General features: G+C 39.4%; 1 long non-coding RNA gene across 1 annotated transcript; it reads right to left on the reverse strand.

Moving 5' to 3' along the window:
* Positions 1–6,633: 6,633 nt before the first annotated feature.
* On the reverse strand, positions 6,634–11,502 carry LOC127521029 (uncharacterized). Its single transcript, XR_007932263.1, has 2 exons — positions 11,092–11,502; positions 6,634–7,041 (listed from the first exon to the last, which is right to left on the reverse strand). It is a non-coding gene; the product is annotated as an uncharacterized LOC127521029 (long non-coding RNA).
* Between the last annotated feature and the right edge of the window lie 12,825 nt (positions 11,503–24,327).

Consider the following 24,327-nt stretch of genomic DNA (forward strand, 5'->3'; position numbering starts at 1 on the left):
CAGGGTTGGACACCCCAGTCTACCATAAAATGAGCTGTGTGAAACTCAACAATAAAACATAAAAATCTAAAAAAAAAAATATCTAGTTAAAAATGCAAAGATGTAGTCAACTAAATGTAATAATATCAGTTTTACATGTGAATATTACAATTTGAATTTTTTTTAACTCAAAATACATAGATTGAGAATGGGGACTCTGTACAGGGGGCCCTGAGGCTAGGATTTTCTCTAAGGAAGAACAAGATTCTCAGGACCAAGATTTATACTGGCCCCCCAACACCCAAAACCCACCCCCAAACTGTCACCCCGGAATGTGCAATAATGCAATGACCAGTACAGGGGGCCCAGTTTACCTTGGGACACCACATTGTCAATACTGTGGATAATCCTTTTTTATTACCCTAACAGGGCAGCGTATCTCAGGGGATACAGACTTTTCAAAATGTAGTAAATAGCAGCATGAGACAATGTAAATAACATCTTAAGACAATGTTCACAATTAATATTAGCAGGTGTACTAAAAAAGTAAGATTAATATATGCCTACTTTCTACAAAGTCAGAATGTCCAGCACTATGGGCGGACATGTTGGATTTAGGTCAAACTGACAAAACTAGCACAGAAAATGTAAACCAAGTCACATGATCCACATACTCCAAACAGACTCAACTATGATATTGATAACAGTATTGGATGAAAAATTCTCTCTCGTGCCTGCTATAAGAGACTAAAGAATATGTATCCTGTGGTACACGTTGCCTGTTTAAGGGTTAAATCGGTGTATTTATCTATTCAGTTGTATGTAACAGGTGAGATACTACTTTATTGCAAAATAAACCCAATAATTTGTCAAGAATGACCATCTGACTGTATGTTATTCCTTAATTTCATAATTCAAAAAGGTTTAGGAAAGTTTGTACAATATAGTGCTAAAAATTTCTCTATAGACAAATTTAATGAATTTTTACTTCTGAAACCCAACTATTGTGCTATTTGAACACTTATGCCCTACTTGGCGTAATGCTAATGCTAATGAATTACAGAGTTCACATACTAGCAGCTCTGTTTTGTCTAAAGCAACTACTTTTGAATACCTGAAAGGCTGCTTGGGCTTCTGTCTCGTTTACTTGGAAAAAGAGAGAGTAAGAGAGAGAGAGAGAGCGATTGAAACAGAGACTGAAAGAAGATTAAGGACGTCTTAGCAGCTGGCTGCAACTGTCAGCTACAATTCGGCTGTTTACATGTCGACTCTCTGCATAGCCACAACAAAGATGAAGCAAGACAGCAGAGACACTTGCCAAGAAACAATTCCATTCTTTATCTCTTTGTAAACTAAAGGGACAGGCTGAGATGTCAAACGAAATAATGATATAGCATAACAGGTCAGCCCTATGTATGCATGGAAGCCAAAAACGGTTAAGTTGAAGCCTTTATGTTACAACTGCATAAGTGAATGTCAACACATTTCAGTCGATGGCAACGTTGAGAACAGCATTCGGTTTTGCGCCCCCAAGAGCCGAGCGTTCTCATTGTTAGCGTAAGGGGGATGTGCATAAGGCAGTGGTGATCAAAGACATGCTGATGGCAAGATTGCACTTGCGTTTTTTACTTACCCAAAACAGATGTTTATCTTTGAAGGTTCTCAGAGAAGAACAAAGGCTTTGTTTACTCTGGAGTGGCTGAGTGTTTGCCTGAAAGTGCCTGACCTCAGGGGGTATGGTTTAATGCTGTCCCTATGTGGTCTTACCCAAATGTAGACTAGCCAGTGATGTGGACTTCTTCATGATAGATCGTTGAGGATGACAGTTACAGGCTCAAAGACAAAACTAGCCTCCTGTATCACACTTATAATATTTGTACATTGGGATTATAACACTGGGATTAGGCACAATAAACAAGTTTTAGAGACAAACTTTCAGTTCTGGCACGCGTGCTGAAGACTATAACAATGACAAATAACAATAGCTGTGTTCCAAAACCAAGTGAGCTAAATTTAAAGCAGGGGTTCTCAACTCTGGCCTTCAAGATCCACTGTTCTGAAGAGTTTTGCTCTAACTCTAATCAAACACACTTGAATAAGCTAATCAACGTCTTCAGGATTACTAGAAAGTTACAGGCAGGTGAGTTCGATCAGGGTTGGAGGTAAGTGGATCTCGAGGGCCAGAGTTGAGAACCCCTGATTTAGACTGTGTACCTGGCTGTCCCAAAAAGTAGATACTAATATAGGCTGCATCCGAAAACCTAGGGAGCTGACTTATTGTCTTGCTGCCTTATCAGGCAATGACTTGTAAGGCAGCATTTGTGCATGAAGGCATCTCACGAAACTGATTTCAGACAGACTTCTGAGGCAGCATAGGGGAGCGCGGGGCACAAACTAACGTGGGGTTAGTTGTAACACACGTGGTTTAAATACTTCCACACACGCTAGCATGAAGAAACTTAGCGTATTTACTAGTTGCCATATCGAAAATATATAGAGAAAAAATTGCGCCAAAATTCAGAAATCTTTGGGAGATATCACTGAACATTTATTTAACAATAGCAAAAGTAAATTTATTACTTAAGCTAATTTTTCATCTATATTTTTTGTGTTTAGACAAATCTGATATTATTTTAATCTCCAATCTGTTGTTTAGCAGTTTGGGTAGTTCTTTAATGCTTCACTAACTGTCAGAAGACACTAACCAGGTTTAAATTCCAGTTGCGCAGATAGGGTTCGTTGTAACACTGCGTTACAATGTGCCCCGCTATTAGAACTGTGCTATTCTATACAGTTACGATACAACTGGAATAATTAACTTTTATGAATTTCTGTTGATAAACTATGGAAAAAAAGGTGAATAAAGACTGAGAGGAAGAACCTGAACATCCAGAAAATATTATTTCAAGAAATGTTCAGCATTTGTACTGTCTTGTCTATTTGTCTCGTGTTCTGTGAGAGCTGTGAGTGGAGGGAGAGGAGTGTTTTTGTTCAGCTCTGTTTTTATGAATGTCTGAATATGTTTCTTCATCTGTTTGCCTGTATTGTTTTTACCAGTGCTGTATAGCTGTGTTTTACAGTGTGTTCATTGTCAAACTACAAAATTATTTAAATTTGAATTTCTAAAAAAATGCTATTATTTTATATGAAAAAAATAATTATTGTCTTTTACTGACAAAATATTTTAGTTTGTCATGTATATTTTTTTAATTGAATCACATAACATTTTTAGCTGTCAAATGGTCATGTTACAACGTGCCCCATCACATGTTACAATGTGCCCCACCTATGGGGCATGTTGTCACATTTCACTTCCCTTCTTTCGGGGTAAATAAAGAAAAAAGTATACACTGTATTAATGAAACAAAGCCACATATTTGTACCAGACGTGTGAAATTAATGTGGAACAAAATAAAGTAGATTTACACAAACTGAGAAAGTCAAAAAGCATTAGGTTGTGCCCCGCGCTCCCCTAATGGTTTAATGATCTACAGCAAAATAGCGCAAAATGAATCTAACATTGGATTCAGATGTGCCTTGATGCCTTCCTACCTTTAAATGTGTCCTCCGAAGGCAGCATTTTCTAGTTTTCAGATGCATCAATAGACTACCTTGTTTAGGCCTAAGATAAGGAAATCCCAGAATTCACTGCAATGAGCTAAGTAGAAAAAAAAGATGACCGCTTTCAAATATTGTTACTCAAAACAATAGTATCAATAAAAATGCCACAATTTAATTATAAACACACTATTTTACCCAATATTTGTGTGTGGCATGTATTTTCGTGCATATTAGAATATTGTGTCATTAGCTTAGCAACATGTTAATTGTATTGGAATCACTTGAAATTAATCTCCAGTGCGCTTATATAACGCCCGGGGTCACAGCCTATGAAGCGTTTCAATTCAGCCATTTATGAAGTTTCATTTAATTTAGGTTGCTGCTTTAGAGGCTGTTTACACAGCACTCAATTTTACATTTCTTAACAGCATGTTAAATTATAAGTCATTTAACAAAGAACTAGCATTGACAAAAGTAGACTGTGCTGTTGCCTCGCATCGTCTGCATCTAAGTCAAAAAGTTACGCTTGAACACACCGCAAAAACTACAGCCAACGGCCAACTAGCACGTACATTATGTGCCTGAATTAGAGGAAATAGCAGCAGGTGCCAGTAGTCTGTATCTGCCATTCAAAAAGGGAAACCAGAACTAGTGCCAAAGATGCGGTAAACACTGTGGAACACATCTTTTTTGTCCAAACCATTAATGAAAGTCAATAGGGTCGAAATGTTTTGTTTTGGACCCCACTGACCTTCATTGTACAAAGTAGTTGTAACAAATAACTTCAAAATAATATTGTGTTCTGCAGCACATAAAAGGAAGTCAACATGAATGAGTACATGAGGGTAAATGATGTAAATGATGACAAAATTTTCATTTTTGGGTGAACTATCCCTTTAAGTTCAGTCAACAACAGATGCATAGAACCAAGTCCTCACCTTACATATTTTGTCACAATACGGAATTCACAATTCTCACAGTTCTCGCAATTTTAAAGCTGTAAACTAATCTGAATTGGACATATTTGGACAAGTGGATTTATGTTGTAAAAGTGCCTTCTTTTCAGTTCCATTGTGCTCTGTGTAGTTTTTCTTTTTAATGTGATTTTCCCCTTAGAAAGCAGCTGCTATGTTGGAAGAGTAGCAAAGGCAGCTCTCTGGGTTTTGGAACAAGGATATACATCACAAATCTGACTTCAATTCTATGATTCTAGTGATTCAGCTTTGTAGCCTATTACAGGCAGAGAGAAAATATCAGCACAAGTGCTTTCCAAGAACAGGGGGCTTCACTGAGGTGGGAACTCATTAGCACATCAGGGGCAGTTTTGATAAAAAGGTGTGAAAGGGATGAGAACCAGAATGTACCAACCCAATGAGGATTCTTCTTTAAATAGACAGTTAATTACAGAAACTGATTACATATTTTAGTATTATTCATAACGGGATATAAAATGCATGAATTCACCCAAAAATGAAAACTGTCATTAACTAACCCTCATGTCGTTCCAAACCTGAATTATATATAACATGAATTTCTTTCTTCTGTGGAACACAAAAAATCTTTTTTGTCCAAACCATTAATGAAAGTCAATAAGGTCGAAATGTTTTGTTTTGGACCCCATTGTATAGACAAAGTAGTTGTAACAAATAACTTCAAAATAATTTTGTGTTCTGCAGCACATAAAAGGAAGTCAACATGAATGAGTACATGATGTAAATGATGACAGAATTTTCATTTTTGGGTGAACTATCCCTTTAAGTTCTCCTGTCTAATTTTACTTCAACTGGACAGATGCTATCGGCATCATGCTGGTGTCCCAGAGATGTCAATCAAGAAAGATACACAGTGCTGTAACTTCCACAAATCCAGATCTGCATGGGGTTGTGTGCACTTGTAAGCACTAAATGGGACACAGGAACATGTCTGGGACCCTGGGATAGAATTCATGATGTGCTTCAAAGAATTTTGGCTCTACTTGAACAACTGTTTTCCAGATAAATCACACAGGGCTGGTTTTGATCTGTGGCACCAAAAAGCCCCGAGCTCATGTACTCTGCTTCTGTAAAAAGATACAGGGGCAGATATGCTGAGGGGGGAAAAAAAGAGGAAAAAAAAAAACCCAGACTATAGCTTCATGATCTAGAAGGCTTCAGCTGTTAATGAATCAGATGCACTAGAAGCTGATATGATGAGGTGTGGGAAATAACAGCCAAATGAAAAACAGCTCTTTTCCAGGAACAAGAATCGCCACCCAGTTTTCCCAGACCCATTGAGAGCATCTCAAGTGTTCTGACAGAACTTGGTTTGACCAAACAAGCTTCCACCAACAGCCCAGATGGTGTTGCTGGAAACACTGCACCCATGCTGGAGGCATGTCATAGAGGAATGTTGCCCTGAGGTTGGAGGGTCATATCATCAGCAACTGCTATCTGTTGAGCGCCTTCCAGAGGCTCTCCCAGGTTCGGATCCCAGCTCTTTTCCCACAGCTGACTGCCATATTGCAACACTTTAGAGAAGATCAAAGCCAAATGGCTACTGAGCCGACAAGCTGGACAGCATCAGCCTTGCTTCACATTAACAGAGCATGCTCTTACCTTGAGGAGGAGTGAGATGGTTAAGCTTTCTCAAAATACACTGGGAAACTCCATTTCATAAGTGGGACAAAAAAAGTTCAGCAATCTAGTTAAAAAGATAGTTCACCTAAAAATGAATATTCAGACATATTTTACTCCTTTAATGCTGTTTCAAACTAATATGCTAAGAAGAATATGATTAAGAATTCATGTCTGTTAAGCTCTAATAGAACAAAATTAGTCCACATGACTACATTCCAAGTCGCAAAACATGTAATTATTCAATGATGGGCCTTAACAGTCCCCTCTGCCAGAGATCTCAAATTAAATATGCTGCTTAAATGTCACAAATATGGCTGTTTCATAGGTTTGGAAAGTAATGTAGGCTTGGGGTAAAAATGCAACCATAACAAACAAAAATGCCCTAAAACTTAAGATATGAGGCATATGAGATAAGGCATAAGATATGGGTGCCCCTGTATGAGTGCTTGTTTTTATAACGACCCACCAACATGGGAAATTCGATGAACCCAGATGCAGGAGTTTATTTAACAAAAAAAAAACAAAAAAACAGAAGAAACATTCAAGTAGCTTGAGGTGAGTACACAGGTATTAAAACAGTCTTTAGCAAGCTTGAATAACATATGCTTGGAACGATCCAATGATCGCTACTGAAATCCACAGGGAAGTACTTCAGGTAATCAAAGCCAGTGATAGATAACTCCAGAACAGACTTTTCAATAAGCAGGAAACATAAACTTCAATCCATACTTCAAACTTGAAACTTCCATAAGTGACCAATAAAATCTTAAGAATCAGCTGCAGGGCGGCATGGGCCTGGCTTCTGATGTCACACTTGGATGTGGGCCGGGTTGGATGTCCACTGCAGGCTGCGGCGAGATGCTTCTCGAAGAATCATTTATCTTGCCTATCGTGGTAAACAGCTGAGTAAACATGCAGGTCATTTCTTTCCACAGAAGAATCACTTATCTTGAACATAGTGAGCAGATCATGGATAAACAGGTAAGTAGACACAGGTAAACTAATTTCCTTTGAAGCAGAGCTCATAGTGAGTCCCAGAATGATACAAGGCCAGCCACTGACGGACAGCATATGTGATTAGGGTGATTGCAGGTGACTGTGAATGCTAGTGGGGCAGAGTCCAGAGTGTACATGTGACATTTTCAAAAAAATTCAGTCAGTTCACTCCAAGCATAATCAGTATTTTAACGTTTCTCTTCATGTGTTCCTTCTTTAATATTATCATTCCGAAAACAGTTTGATTAGAAAAAATACCAGTCAATAACGTAATTTTTTGTATTATTATTATTTATTTTTTTTGGCCTATACTCTATACCATAGCCTGAATTGAACTTTATACTAAGAGCTTGTGAATAAACCTCATAACTCATGTGGATCCTCAATCTGTCGGCAAAACCTCATACAGCTCTCAATTGTGAATGTGAAAGTCCTGTGTAACCCACATTCAAATATGGTCTAAATGAGTATAACTGAATACATAACTACATTGATTCATGTGACATCACTAACCCTAAAATTTACATAAACCCTGTCCCCCGGGAACACGCAACAAAGGGGTGAGGCCATGTTACTGCAATACAGTACGTAACACAAATGCAATAGCATGTCATAAAAGCAAGATGACAACATAAGTTATAACTGTAACTAAACTAAACTATAACTGTTTTATCTTCATGCAGCATATATTCTCTGACTCTGTAGGCATTTTACAACAGTTCCCACACAAGCGATTTATAGATTATCATGACAGAATATGCTCGCATGTTGTCTTATCTCGCTTGTAATAAATCTTATGTTATTTAATCTTTATTTTCATCTTTATTAGAACCTGAGCATTACAGAATACAGGACCGACCCAATGGATGAATGGGTAAAGTTCATCACTCCAGATTTCTTGGAGTATTCGAGAGTTTTTCCGGCTTGCAATCACCAGCTCCCATTCAACCACCCCATCAACCTCCCAGACACCTCAGGACTGGACTGGAGGGAAACCTTAGTTCGGTGTCTGGAGAGCGTCGCGCCCCAGTCCAAAACCAACCCAGGTGAAAAAAAGTACACTTCCATAATGTACTTAAACTGCTCTATTTTCGTGCACTAATTTTGTACTTAATATACTAAAAAAATGTAAGATAATCTTAAGAACATCTAAGTGTACTCAACTGTGCTATACACCATGAAAATCAACTAAAATGTGCTTTTAACATACTATCTCTGTATTAAAAATTTAGTTACCACTTGTAGTACACTTGAACCCAAAATTAGTGTGTGAAAATAGAGCACTTTAAGTACATTATGGAAGTGTACTTTTTTTCACCTGGGAAGCCAGACCCAGCGCAAGTTTCATCATCATTGACCGTTGAGAAGTCACCTGAGCCCCCCGCAGACCGTGCGGCACCACCCGTCGTGATGAGTGAGCCAGAAACCGAGGATAAGGGGACAGAGCTTGCCATCACCCCGCAAGCAGTGCCCCAGCGTGGATCTGACCAAGGGTGTGAGCCTGAAAAACCAGCGGCCGAGGGAACTGAGACGGAGGGCTGGCTGATAGACTTCTATGGGGACTTGTCAACTCCCACCCTATCCTAAATCATCTGTATTATCCAAAGAGAACTTTGAGAACTGGGAATTATTTTTTGCTCTAACCTGTGTGGACTGTGTCATGATTACCGTTATCCTCTCAAGTCTTGTTTCATCGCCGCCACCACCACAGAGCTCAGCCAGTCGTCCAGTCCCATCGCTGCCGGATGCTTGCAGCCCTGCGCCATCTCTGGGGATTCCCTGCAATGACGTCGAGCTGCAGGTCGAGCAACCACCAGCAGCATGGATCCGAGGAGGGAAATCCGCCTCCGGCCCTGGATCCCTTCACTCCATCTTCGTCTTGGCTCCTCCCACCTTCAGCTCCACCAGAGACCCTGACTCTAGTGGCTCCTCCGGGTTCCCTCGCCCCACCGGCTCCCCCTTGGTCAGTCATCACACCACTTCCGCCACAGACTTACAGGCCATCCGCTGCGCTCCGTCCACCCCTTCGGCTGCAGCAGGTTCCTCCTTCCCATCTGCATCACCTCTGTCCTTGCTCACACCATCATTGTCCCAGCCCTCTGGTACTCTGGCTCCACCTATGACGCCATGACATTGCCTGGGTCTCCTGCGATGCCGCTCGACCCTCGCTCTGTCTACGTTGGTCATCCCCCAGATGTTGTCAGCCAAGCCAGCAACATCTTGACTTCTCCCTCCCTCGCCTCCACCGTGGACTGTCGGCTCCGGGAAGCAGGACTCCTCCACCGTCTACATCTGGGTCTCGTCGTCCCACTATCACCTTCCACCTTCGTCACCTCCCTGGACTATTTTGTTGGACCTCCTCCTGGTCATCCATCCACCTCCTAAGCCACCTCCTGCCAGTTTGTGCCATCCATTTGCCAGCCCACTTCTCCCAACCCTTCGCCGCCTCCTCATTCTTCTCTCCTTCACTTTACGGCACGCGGACGCACCTACCGGAGAAGGCGTTATGTCACAGTCATGTTCTGTTTCTTTTGGTTTTTCTTTTGTGTTCCTTTGTTCTATTTTCCTGCCACAATCCATCACCACAGACACTAACCCCAATCATCACAGCTATTCATCGTTTAAGTTAATCATCTGTGTATTTAAGTTCCTGCCTGTTTTCAGTTCAGTGTCCGGTATTGTTTGTGTCAAGTTCACACTGTCTCGCCTGTTGGCTTGTTATCTTGTTCGTAATAAATCTTGTTATTGAATCTTCATCTTCATCTTTATTGGAACCTTAGTGTTACACTATAAGGAATTTGAATACAATTATGCATAATTTTGACAATATTCATTTTGACCTTGTTTCATCTGCAAAGGGACCTGATGCATGCACTGGATTGTCAGTAAACTCCCTGTTGACCAATAGGAGTTTCTGGATTTGTTTTGAACTAAACAGAACATCAACCTTTTTTATACTTTACCTTTTTAAAATAAATAAATAAATAAAATAAATAAAAATTCTTCTTCCGGAACAATCTTTTTCCTTTAACAACTTGTCTTCCTTTCGGATGAACTGAATTACATTGCACAACAATTGAACTGAACTGAATATGCAACACATTATATAACATACGATTGTTTCACTTTGCTTATTTTTGGTTTGATGAAATCATTCTCTTGTCTGTGAAAAAAAAAATGAACTCAGAAAACTTAGCAAAACCTAAATAGGTATAATTAATCAGCTTTTACTAATACTAATTAACCTTAATAGATTATTAAACCCAAGTGGATCCACTACACTAAATTAACTTATTTCTAACCTAATTTCTAATTATTCCTAAAAAAAAAAAAAGAGGGAAAGAAAAATTATTACTTACCTTTTGTCACCTGTAGGATTTTTTAACTGAATAACTGTTCTGTGTATTGTTTGTCTATCAATAGTAAAGTGTTGGACTTTTGTATCTAAAATCTGGTCTCCAGTCTAATTTTATATTTCTCCCATGCCATTAGAACTGGTCCATTAGCGTAATTGTTTTGTTGGAGAATGCAAGTGCTACAAATTTGGCAAGCCAGAAGTGGCCAAAACAAATATAGAGTTAGCAACCAAAGACCAGATAACAGTATTTCAGCTAATTTATGATGGAAGTAATTCAAAAGAGCAGTGTGAAAATCCCTAACTCAGTAATAATTAGCAGAATAACTGGCACCGAAGCTGACGAAGAAATAAATGACTTACTTAAGCAGTATGGATCTATTCATAGGATGATCCCAGAAGATTCCAGAGTCAGAGACAGTCAAAGAAGTTATCAAAGCACATATGGCACAGCTGTGCAATCCCTTTAACCCATGTTACCACACAAGCTTCACAGATCCCATGCTAAAACTCAAACTGACATTACTTAGCACATTAGCCAGTGCCTACACACCTGCAGTCAGTAAATCAGTTACACAGACCTACCTCTCTGAGTTGAAAGAGGAAGTAAAACAGACTGGCAGAGATTTGGCGGCTGTCCTCAGAGAAGAACTCTCTGTCATCAGTGAAGCTGTTGACCTGGATAACACAGAAACCCAAAATGGTGAAATCAGACCAAACTCACTTGACACCCCAGAGCAACATGTTCCAGAAGCTACTGCCCAGGTTAGCCCTCCGTCCAGTACAGTTTGCGAGCCATATGTTCAGCCAGAATGTAACTGGTCTCCACTACTTGCACCTTCTGAAAGAAAGACACTGCCTCCTTTTGAAACTTTCTGATGTCAATCCACCTGAAGTACAGAGAGTAATAGTTCAGCACATAGTAAGAAATGAAGATTCTGCTATGGAAGTACACACACTCCTATGACTCCGACCATTCTCTGGGCATTGCCCTTGCCCCAGCAATAAAGTGGACTATGAGACATGGTGTGCCAATGTGGAATTGCTCCTCGAAAACACAAAACAGCCAGATTTATACAAGTCTCACAAACTCCTTGAAAGCCTTTCATCGCCTGCCACTGACATTGAAATGTTTATTAGAGGTTGCTGGGACAACATCTTAATATCTGAACTGCAGCTAGAACAGAGGAAGCAGAACCCACCTACCTTTGCAAAACTTCTCCTGTTACTCCACACAGCAGAAGAGAAACAGATCCCCAAAGCATCCTGCATGAAGCAATACTTCAATGCATCAAAGAAAAAAGTATTTGTGACAGGCAGGGCGGGGCGAGAGCCGTGGGGGAATGGCACGAGGCCGGTGGCGTGAGTGATAATGAGTGTTAGCTGCGCGCTGCACCGGTCTCGTATCTCACGGAGGAGCTCCGGAAGCATAAAAGGGGGAGCGACGACAGTGAAGGACGAGAAAGGACCAGGCCTGGATTTGTGTAATGTTTTTATTATGTTTGTGTGTGCGGCAGTCGTCCGTGAGGGCCATTTACTTTCGTTTTGTTGTTTGTTTATAAACACTTAAAGTGTTGTAAACGTTCGCCGGTTCCCGCCTCCTTCTTCCCACATCTACTAACCTCGCTACAGCATCATCCCATTATCAAGGCGTTTACTTCCAATATAAGGGAGAGTGCATCCTATCACAGTCCACTCCTGATTCCAAGAATGAAATCCAAGACCTGAAGAGACAGATAGCTAACTTACAATCCTAGCTCACACGAAACGCACAAAAAGACAGTCGAAAGACACCAACTAAGCCAGCTGCCAAACCAGTAACACCCAAGTCAGTTATTACAAAACCTGCAGCTGACACAACCACTCCCCAAAAGCCACAGTTTCACAGCCAAGATACAAATAACAACTAAAACAATGGGCCAAAACCCTGGTATTGCTTCAGGCATGGAGAGGATGGGCACATCAAACCCCAATGTGACGGTGAGCCAAACCCCTCACTAGTAGCAACAAAACAAAGGCAGCTAAAAGAAAAACAATTAGCATCGGATGTTGAGAATAGCACCTCAAAGCCTGATCATTTAAAAAGAAAGTGGTGTCCCATACTCGGAATTTGTGCTCTGCATTTATCCCATCCAAGTGCACGCACACAGCAGTGAGCAGTGAACACAAACACAAACACACAAACACACACACACACACACACACACACCATGAACACACACGCGGAGCAGTGGGCGGCCTATTTTTTGCTGCTGCGCCCGGGGAGCAGTTGGGGGTTCAGTGCCTCGTTCAAGGGTCTCACCTCAGTCGTGGTATTGAGGGTGGAAGAGAGCGCTGTACATTCCCCCCACTGACAATTCCCACCGGTACCGAGACTCGAACCCGCAACCTCTGGGTTACAAAACTAGTTCCAGTAATGGTTGGAGAACAAAAGGGGACTGAAACGCAAGTAAAGTGTCTCAAGAAGAAGTGTCACTCCTCTTACACACATTCCCACACCAGAAAACAGTCAGTTACCCTGCCAAAAGGATTGGTTGGAGCTAAGTGAACTACACAAGTGTTTGTGTGTGAAAGACATTGTAGCTGTTTGTTAGATGCAGGCTCTAAAGTGAAAACAATCCCCAATTCTGTTTATCAAGTTAACCTATCCACTAATTAAACAACTTACTACATGGAAGTTAATTTCTTGTTGTCACTGACAGTAATGTGCTAACATACTTACCTCTGCTAAGCTTGATGCAACAAGCTACAGATTGTTGGCTGCTCTGTCAACGTTTGATTTCTAACTACAATACAGAGACGGGAAACAAAATCAGGATGCAGATGGGCTGTCCAGATGGACACACAGCAGATTACCTGATGACACTTTGTCATGGAAAGAGCTGGAAAGAATACAAGAGTTTACAAAGAGACACTTGGGATCTGTACATGACTATGAATGAAAACACTATTAAAGCCATCTTCGATTAGCACTTTGTTTACCTAGTTGTCAATAAACCTCCTGCAGAGACTTTGCCTAATGACACTTTTGTTGTGTCTCTTGGCCGCCATCCAAAGGCTCTTCCAGAAAGAGAGAGATAGTCAGACAATTAGAAGCAGGAGAAACTATTCCACCATCCCACCGAAAAGAACTCCCTGAATTAGGCCTCTTATTAAGCGAGTGGAACAGACTCCTAAATGGTATTCTGTATTGAAAGTGACAAGAAGGTATACAAACTTACCATCAACTTGTGCTGCCTGAAACTCTTGTGCTGCCTGAAACCTTGAAACTCTTAGTTCTGAAAAGCCTGCATGATGATATAGGGCACATAGGTGTAGAGCAAACCATAGACCTTGTTCGCAAACATTTTTATTGCCCTAATGTGTTAGCCGGTGTGGAACGTAAGATCAAAACCTGTCACCACTGTGTACAGTGCAAGCCTTTGCCTGAGAAAGCTGCGCCACTTGTCAATATCACAACTACAAGGACACTCAAACTCATAAGCATGGATTTAATCTTAGTGGAGCCAGGTTCCAACAATATCAAAGACATTCTGGTCATTACCGACCACTTCAACAAGTATGCAGTGGCTGTCCCCACTCCGAACCAAAATGCTTGAACGGTAGCTAATTGCTTGTGGGACCACTTCTTCACCCACTATGGCATCCCTGAGAAACTCCATAGTGTTCAAGGGCCCGACTTTGAGTCCCAATAGTTTCAATAGGACCCTGCTTGACATGCTTGGAACCCTCAAGAATCAGAAGAAGAGTCAATGGCGAGATCATGTCAAACCGTTAGTACACGCCTATAATTGTACTAAAAATGAAGTGACTGGTTTTAACCCATGATGTTGATGTTCGACAACCAAGACTGCCTGTTGACTTAGCCTTTGGCTTTCCAGTCAGTCATCAGCCAGGCTCACACTCCCAGTATGTCAACAACCTGAGGTCCCAGTTACAAGACAGCTACAGAGATTGCAAAGACAGCAGATTGCAACAAAGCAAGATTCGACAAGCATGTTGTAAATTCCACCTTGAAGGAAGGTGATCGAGTCTTGGTCAGGAACGTCCGCCCTAGAAGCAAACATAAGTTAACTGACCGGGTGGAGTCAGATGTGTATGTTGTTGTGAAACAATCTGAAGGCGTTCCTGTGTATGTAGTGCGGCCACAAACTGGAGAAGGCCCACAAAGAACCCTTTATCATGATCTCCTGTTGCTGTGAGGTTTCCTTCCCATGACCCAAGCAGAAGATGAAACTGATATAACAAAGGTAGCTAGGCGGCAAAGAGCTTTAATAAAGCTGATGAGAACAATTCCCAATCTGACCTTGAGGAATATTGTTATGATGGTTCAAGAAGCCTAAGAGTGGAAACCCTAGGTTCAACCCATACCTCCTCAGCAACTGTTGAGTACTTACCAGGAAGAACTCCACCAGAACCTCCCAAATTGTTGACCACCATTGGGCAAGACACTTCAGATGTAACTCTTTCTGAAAATGATAACTTACCTGATCCCGAAGATAACTTACCTGATCCAAAGGAGAAGAACTCAACTGCTAGGAGACCTGAGAGAGAATTGAACAGTGTCCATTGTCCTACTCAAACTACCACAGAAAGGAATAGAAGCAGAGGTGTCATGGACAAAACTGAACCTGAAATTGAAGATAGATGTTTGAGAACATTCACCAACAACACAAAAACAGAGTAACTAGACAGCTGACTTACCCTGAACTAGGGAACCTGTTAGTTACAGTAGTCCAGTCCCTGTTCCAGAGTCTGAGTGAAGCAGTTGCAGACTCCCTAGTATGATTCAGCTACCCAGATCCTCCATTAGAACCTAGAACTGGTTCAGTAGCATAATGCAAGTGTCTGACCATACATAAAGCCACAATACTTTGACAACAAGGTGTTTAATCATTTAAAAAGAATGATAACTATTAAGATAACTACAGTATGTTAGCGTCCACACCAGCGGACGATATCGTTCTGTTTATTCTAAGAGCGCTGCAGTTTTGTTGTCTGCCAATTTTCGTCTGCCAAATTCTCAAGCTCTTTAAAGCAGGATGGATTCTGATTGGCTGTCAGTTTTTATTGTTCATCAGCTGGGAAAAAAAATTCTGAAAGTGATTCCAACTATATGTTTGTTTGTGCCGTTATCATTGTAGTTGTGGTGTGAACTATGCTTTTTTTTTTTTTTAGAAAGATTTTTAGAACTATCTTTATATCTTTATTGTTATCATAATAGTTTTCGTCCATGGTGTGAACAGGCCTTTTCACTCTTTTTTTACGTACAGCTTTAAGTAAAACATATTTCAGAATTAGTAAATAAGTCGTACAGATATTTTCATAATACATTTTTTGTCCTTTTGGAGCTTGACATCTGTATTCACCATCCACTTTCATTGTATGGAAAAGATCAGCCTACACATTCTGCTAGCTAACTCCTTTTGTATTCATTTGTGAAATGGGGATGCATAGATAATGACAGAACTATTCCAAACATGGCGAGATCCAAAAATGAACACTTCTGCACTGGAACCATCAGCTGTACAAGCAGGTCACCTTGATGTCTCTCATTTTTGATGATTTGTTTCACTGACTTTGAGAAGAGTGCAGGTAAGTAGATTAACTGTACTGCAAATCAATAACCAATCACTTAGCCTGAAAGACAGCCGGTAAAAAAAAACAGAAGAGGGTGAAGGACCCTAATGTCTCCCACTCTAAGCACATGCTGCTAATGGAACAGACGGGGACAGTATGAGATGAAGAGGACCTGCTGTCCTGCACCCTCTAAATGCCTTTGCACTATTACTCTAACTCTTCAAACGTAGACTGGCGTTTTCTGAGAAACATTTAGGCAACACTATGCCATTCTGTATGTGTTATCACATATGTAGGGTTGATTTCAGGGGTCAGTAAAGAAGACAGAGATGCACCGGTCAATCGGCCATAAATCAGAACTGGATGGTTTTTGTTCCAAACACGCAACTGGCCAATTTTTAGTTTTTATTTTGGCCAATCTCTATTCCGGACTTGCACCCAAACTGCATTGCAATCATTTCCCAAAATCTAATTTGTGTGGAAATATTAAGAAGTCTGTAAACAGGACATTAATGCAGGCCAGAGACAGAACACACTGAAGACGAAAGCAAAGAAGAGAACACAGACGCGCCAGCAGAGCAACTGCTGCTGTTCCATAAGCGCCACCTACTGACAGAGAGAGAATTTACATTTTCATTCAGTCTGCTGTTTTTGTTTTGTGCAGACTGCTAAAGCATGTTAACAGGAGTCATGTTAAAGGAGTCTCTCTTGACACAGTCTGGTCTTCCAATATCCTTTCGATCTCATCTCCATATCTCCTTTGTGGCTAGAGGTAACCCCTGTTCTGCAAAATTCTTGTGTGTGGGATTCATAGTCTATTTTCAAGACCCCTGTGGTGAAAATCAAGTTTTTAGTGTTGTTTATGTCTAAATAAATGATTTTTAATATGTTTCAAGACAAACCATGTGCAAATTCAGTCAACACAATTTTCTCCTAAAAACTGCAGTAAACCAAAGACTGCAGTGAACTCAAAAACGCAGTTTGAAATCGCCCTTGTTCTCTACATCACAAATATGTTGTAACCTATCCAGTCAAAGTGGGATGGGCTGTAGCATATCATTAACTATGCTGCAGGAGGGTCTCAAGAAAAGCCAGGTTATCCAGGTATGTTTTTCTGTTGATATGAAAAATGGGGTACATTTAGCAATATAGCAGGTGAATTATGTATATGATGCATATTACAATGTTATGTTGAACTACTGTATATACCTTTCTCCACTGACGTTCTGAGTTGTTCAAAGCGTTTCTAAGGATGCTGATTTTTAGAAAGCAGCTGTCTGACTCTAAGATGGTGAATGGGAACATGGTTTGTGTAATATTAACAACACATTATTAGCTGTTTGATAACATAGTCAAGCAAAAGGCTAATCATATCAATTACCATTATGTGTCCGATGCTGTAGAGAGCAATACATAAAACGCAGAGGTTGTCTGGCACATTAAACTTCACCAGCCAAACAGGTAAACTCATCTACTCACTAGTCCACTTTTACAGCCTTGTTGTGTTTATAATCACGCTCTTGCAAACTATTATGACTTGAACTTTTAGGGAAAATGTTTTTAAATAAAGACCGAAAGAGTTGTCTGAAATTTAATTGGGGTTACAATGAAGTCATGCGACCGTGGTGTAGTTTGTTTATAGCTTCACTTTAGCTTTTTACTTCTGCCGATTGTATTTAGACTTCAAAACTGATAAAAGTTGTGTTCATTTGTAAAGATTTTACTGAACAAAATGTGTAAGAATCATAAACTTTTGTTTGTAACAGAGCTTATTTTCTGTAATAAGCCAAAAGCAGATGGAAAAATCCAACTGGGTTTTTGTCAAGGGAAACAGGGTAACTTACAGGTTTGGCCTACAATACATCATCACTACAGCACTCTATTATTCAGCTCTATTATTCAGTTTTAACTATGGTTGAGAAAAAGAACTAGATCTTATTCAGAACCTGTTGTTTTTTTAAAAAAAACAAAAACAAATCAGAACCAAAAGACACTGTACTAAAAGAGCATGGTGCTGCAATGCCACTACTGAATCTATAGTGAGGTCCATTTCCAATGCAAATGATTCTGCTCTTTTGGGTGAATAAGACTTGAATCAGTGTCATTAGCTGCTTCAAGTCTGAACAAAAGGCAGTTTCTGACCTAACACATTTGACAAGCCATACTTGTTGAGTGTTAATTTGCAAACCAAACTGATCTTCCATTGCAAGAAAAAGTCGCTGAGAAACCTAAGTGCTGTTGAACAGTGGTGCTCATCCCTAAACTAAACAATGAGGATGGACTGGAGAAGACAGTTGAGAAGCACTGCAGGGGGCTGGATGTGCCTAAGTTAACATGAACAAAAATGTGTGGATAGAAGCTGGCAGTGTACAAATTAAGGCGTTTCCTTGACAGCCAATAGCAGATAAGCAGCCAGTTGTTTCCTGACCATCATTCTTTGACCTGGGACTCGGTCCACTGCACGCAGGCCATCCGGGTTACATACCACTAAGACTAATCTGCCAGAGAGAACTATGGGCCAAATGGTTCAAATAAGGGATTGAAATCTTTTGACGTAGATCCTTGCATGATTGCAAATTATATTTAATAGCCCAATTCCAAGTACTCATAATCTTGAAGAGACATCCACCAATCACAGAAGTCACGTTTACCATAGAAATGTGTATGGCCGCAATAGAGCTCAATTTTGACTGCCCACTCAAGTACCGTATATATTGAATATTTTGCAATAAACTTTTGAAATATCACATTTTATATTTATTTAGCAACAAGGCCATTTTCATGGTGAAAACAGAATAAACAACAAAATTCATACAATTAACAAAAAACTATGAAAGACATTTCAGATTAACACAAGATAGAAATTCTAAAATAAATTCAGGTAGAACTTTTTTAAATACATCAGTTAAACACACCTCTGAATAAAACTGTTGTCTATTTACATTAAAAACATTGTAGTCCAGTAAAATATGTTTAATGGTCATTTTAGTTTGACATGGAAGGCATGATAGTGGTTCTTCACCTTTTAACAAATAACCATGTGTAACTCTTGTATGACCTAAACGGCATCTAGTAAAAACAACTTGATCATACCAAGACTTGAAATTAGTAAAAAAAAAAAAACATTCTTCTTATACTAGGACTTATTTCATGTAACTTATTTCCTTTGCATTTATCCCATTCCATCTGCCACACATTATTAATATAGGTGTTTATTACTGGTCTGAGATCAGAGGGTGGAATTTGACACTCTGAAATATTCAAGTTGAGAGCCTCCTTTGCAGCGATGTCTGCTTTCTCATTACCAGATAAACCAATATGACCTGGAACCCAGCAAAAAAAGATACTGAAATTTTTCTTAGGTAAAAAAATCTACTTAATTTAATTAAATTTCTTAAGAAATTTTGTTCCTGTCCATATTCCAAAGCCAGTAGTAAAGCACAAGCTTCAGCTGTAAAGATAAGAACGTTGTCTTGGGATTTTCATGCCATGACATTGATCTCCAATTATTGCTTCTGCCGATACACAATCTGTAAATACAGGTCTATGGAGAGGAAAACTGCATCTTAAGTCCAAAAACTTCTGTTGATTTTCATGATGACATGTTGATGCCTTTTGCTGTTGATTCAAAGTTAAGATAACATTTGGCCTTTTCAGATCCCAAGGAGGAATAGAGCAAAAATGAGTCTGAGTTAAGATGTCCAAATTAATATCCAGGTTTTCCAAGTAAGGTTTTATCCTTAAACCAAAAAGGTCTAATATACCCAGGTCTGGCTTCATATAAATGAAGATATTCTGAAAGAAAGACTGGTAAGAAGACTGGTAAGAACAGGCTATTCTGACAGCCTATTCTAAAGCCATTTTCAGACGTCTGTTCTGGAGTGAAGGTTCTTTGGCTTCCGTGTAAAGACTCTGAACAGGAGAGGTCCTAAAAGCTCCCAAGGACAGATATATTCCTTGATCACATTTTATACTTCATCAACGACTAATACCCATTAGTTTGCAAAATAGTTTATCATTCACAATGCTTCATGAGATCAGTTTTGTTATTGTTACTTAAACTTAACTTAACTTAACTTAACTTGTAAGTACTAAAATTACTTAAACTAAAAATTAAATAAAACTAAACAGAAATATTAAAAAAACTAATAAAAATAAACAAAAGCACATAACATTACTAAAAAAATATAAAGCTAATTCAAAATATTAATAAATATTATAATAGTGTAATTAATACTAAAATAGCACTGCATGGGATACAAAAACTATGCTAAGTTTTTGTATCCCATGCAGTGCTATTTTAGTATTAATTACACTATTATAATATTAATAAAATTAGTCACATACATTTGAAAATTTATAATACTTATTATACTTTTTTTTTTTTTTTTTTTTTAAATAAATGTTGTAATGTTATTCATCTCAGAGCCACTTAGTTTGGTTCAAGGATTTGAAGACATTTTTGAAATCCCTATGAAGAAAATTTATTTGGAAAATACTTTTATTTATTAATACACTGTTGCGCTCTAGATATAAATTACAAAAAATGGCTTTCATAAAGTTTTTAATTCAATTTTGCCATTCTAAGCTGCATATTCCAGCTGGCATGCCATGACCAAGGAAAACAATGATAGTCATTAAGGTGACACAATGTGAGAGAAGATAAAGGATCCACACCTTTCACCAGCCTCCAATTCAGACACATCATTACCAGCTCTGAGTTTGTGTCCATGGTATCCCAGTCAAACATTTGTGTTGACCTCATCTCAACCTAATGACAATAACATGGCAAGAGAACAGCTGAAAAATAGCTCATGCATAGTATTACACAAAAGCAGTTCTCAATAAGCAAGCAATGTTCCATTGCTACCAAACTGCAGTACTGTGCTTGTTGATAACAAACAAAAACAAAGACCGTAAGAGGTCTAGTTGTTTTTAATGATTGACTCCTAGTGCTCAGTGGAAAGATGGCTTATGGAGACATCTACAGCCCAGTACTACAAGCACCAGTCAGGGTGCAGTTGTCCATCTGGAGCAATCTGGGCAACATTTTCAAGACAATGACAATGTATGCCTTCCTGTCTTCAGCGGAACACAAAACATTTTGAAGAACCGTTTCTGTGCAATGAAGGTCAATGGGGTCCAAAAGAACACCACTATGTACAACACTATGTACTTACATCAAAGAAAAAAATTAACAATGTACTTATTGTGTTCATGTTGTATTGCAAAACAACTTGTGCTGCTATTGAGCTGGGATACGGTTAAGGTTAGATACAGGTTTGGAGGTATGGGTAGGTTTAAGGTTAGGTTAAGACCCTGACACAAAAAGCCATTGTTGACCGTCGGCCGGCTTAGTTTTTGCTGTGTGTCCCACACCGTTGGCACTAGTCAGACTTCGTGGGGGGCTTTTTGGCCAATTGAGCATGAGAATAAAAGTGAAAGTGATGAAAGCGAGCAAAACCAAGACGGTCCAGATAGAAGGCTGTTCTAATTTTACGTCATCTTACCTGTGCATTCCAATGCGCAAATATTTTTTATAACAACATGAGCCGCCTGGAACGAAGAAAGTGATCAGTTTCAAAATGGTAAGCAACCGCTGATTTATTTACGGTTTGTACATCTGCAGTCCTAATTTCAGTTTCTCTTTTTGAATGACGAATATAGACTATTGAAACCTGCTGATGTAGACAGTTATTTCTTTACAGGCAGGCGCAGAACAAAAGTGCTAGTTGACAGTCGCCTGTAATCATTTTGATGTTGAAGCGCATGTTTTTGGCTGAGACGCAGCCGACAAGAAGCAACAACACAGCTTTTGTCAGAGCTAGCTCTTTTACATTGGCTTGGTCACAGCCTTAAGGTAAGGGTTAACAGTGTAATTATAATTGTAATTACAGAAAATAAATACAGGTGTAATTGACCCTTCACAAAGACCCGCCCCCCATAGTTACTGTTGCTTTGTCCAACACGCCATGGTGAAAAATACATTGCGGAGCAAAGAGGACACTGACAACGCGCCGACAGACAAGACAGAGCAGGTTACTTTTGATATGAAACAAAGCCTCAGCTTTCAATTTTTGTCATTTTTTAAGAAATTCAAACAATAAATACCATTTTGTGGCTCTTTAATGTGTCGTGACTAGTGGTTAAACGGATCGTTGTTGATCCGTGATCCGTACGGACCAAGCCCACGGTTCGGGACGCATGTGATTCGCGGATCAATTGCAAGTTTAACCGCAATAGAGTGAAAGGTTATCATTTGCACGTGTTTTGTCTTGCTAGTTTACACATTACAGATATAAAACCATTCCAGCGCTAGAAGAGGCAAAAGAGGATTTAATTATGTATCGCACGCCACGCTGTTATCGGTGCACACAGACGCACATACATACAAGGCTCGCGCGCACACAGAGAAAGAGAGAGAGGCGCGTTTCAGATAGCTCGCAAACTCCAAATTGATTTCTCTTTCGCGTCCTCAATGCACTTGGATGGACACATACACGCATTATGTCAGTCAAAATACCCCTCTCGGCAAGTATTCTCGTAAACACATTCGGTTATGTCTTAATTGAACAAGGTGAGAATTCGGATGTGTATCTATCGGATGTGTGCGTGCATGGGGTCTTACTCTTAAAGTGACAGCAACCTATAAATACCTGCTGTTGTCTGCCATGTAAATCAAACAACATAACACAGCTTTAACCAAGATTAATCTATATTAAATTTATACAGTGAACAGTGTCATTTTACATTTAATTATTACATTTCTGTACATGAAAATTAATACTACAGTTAGACCTTATACTTTATTTCTAACTTTATGTTGTATTTATCTATGCTTGTAATTGGTGTACAGTATTTGTTCTTTTTACAGTTTGTTCACTTGACTTTAATAATGTATTAGTTAGGCTAGTAGTTTCTGCTGTGGTATCGGAGTAGTGGGCTAAGTAATAATTTCCCCCTTCCTTTTTTTTTTTTTTTTTTTGAGCTGATCCGAAAAATGATCTGATCCGTGACTTGTTAACCGTGATATGATCCGAACCGTGAGTTTTGTGATCCGTTGAACCACTAGTCGTGACAGATCGCTGTAGAATCTCAGCTCCGAACCGATCATCTCTTCCTACTAGTAATGAACATGAATTAACATTAGAAGGTATGTTGTTTCAACTGCAGAAAGACATCAATACACACTATTTTTTAAGTTCAACTCCACCAAAGTTAATTTATTAATTTTCCTGTCCAGTTTGTTGGACAAAATGGCAGATTCAGCGTCATGATTGGTCAGATCGCCTGTCAATCAAACTCCTGGCGAAGGGTGAATTAGATGCAGGTATTTTTTTAAATATAAATACACTGTAAAAAGATGTATGTATGTACACAATAAGTGCACTGTATCAAATGATTCATTTAAATGTTAATACATAGTAGTTGTATTTTTGTTGAATTTCATTGTAAAATTCAAATTCAATTCAATAAAAAACTTCAAAATATCTTCTTTTGTGTTCTGCAGAAAGAAAGTCAGTCATACAGATTTGGAATGACTTGAGGGTCAGCAAATGATGGCATAATTTAGATTTTTTTGGGTGAACTATTCGTTTAAACTAATATCTCCAGAATCCCTCACCAGGAACTGGACAGTCAAACTAATTGCCTGATGGGTTTAGGTGCGAATGTTGACACTGATGACATTTTTTTTCCCAAGCAACACCATTTCTGTCTTTGGCAAAGCTATGAAGAAAATGTCAGCGTTGAATATGTGAATTACTGTGACTGTACTTCAAACATCTCCTCCGAGGCAGCACACTGACATGTTTTTCAAAAAGGTATGAAAATAAGAAGCAGACTAGCCAGTTTCCTCCCCCGGCAGTCTTGCATGCCGCCTGAACGTGGCCTCTTGAATAGTCTCAGAAGTTAAGAGCTTCATCATAACTCCGGAATATCCAAATTTTAAGAGGCTTACTAATAGAAACTAATGAATAATCCATGAAAGACTCTCATGTTTATAATTGTGGGTCAAGTCAGATGATTCCAATATTCAACCCATGTTGAAAAGTTAAGATTGCTTCATTGGTTAATAATTTGTCTAGGATTTTTCCTTGCCCCCAAGTTTCGCTGATCTCCCACAGTATACATTCAGGCAGGCCTTAAATGGAAATATTATTCCAGTTGCAGACTGCAAGGTTAGATAACAACCATCCAGGGTGTAATTCAATGCAAAATGTCGTTCAGTCCGAAGTAAAA

The sequence above is a fragment of the Ctenopharyngodon idella genome, chromosome 10, assembly GCF_019924925.1.
Source record: "Ctenopharyngodon idella isolate HZGC_01 chromosome 10, HZGC01, whole genome shotgun sequence".
In the NCBI taxonomy this organism is placed as follows: Eukaryota; Metazoa; Chordata; class Actinopteri; order Cypriniformes; family Xenocyprididae; genus Ctenopharyngodon; species Ctenopharyngodon idella.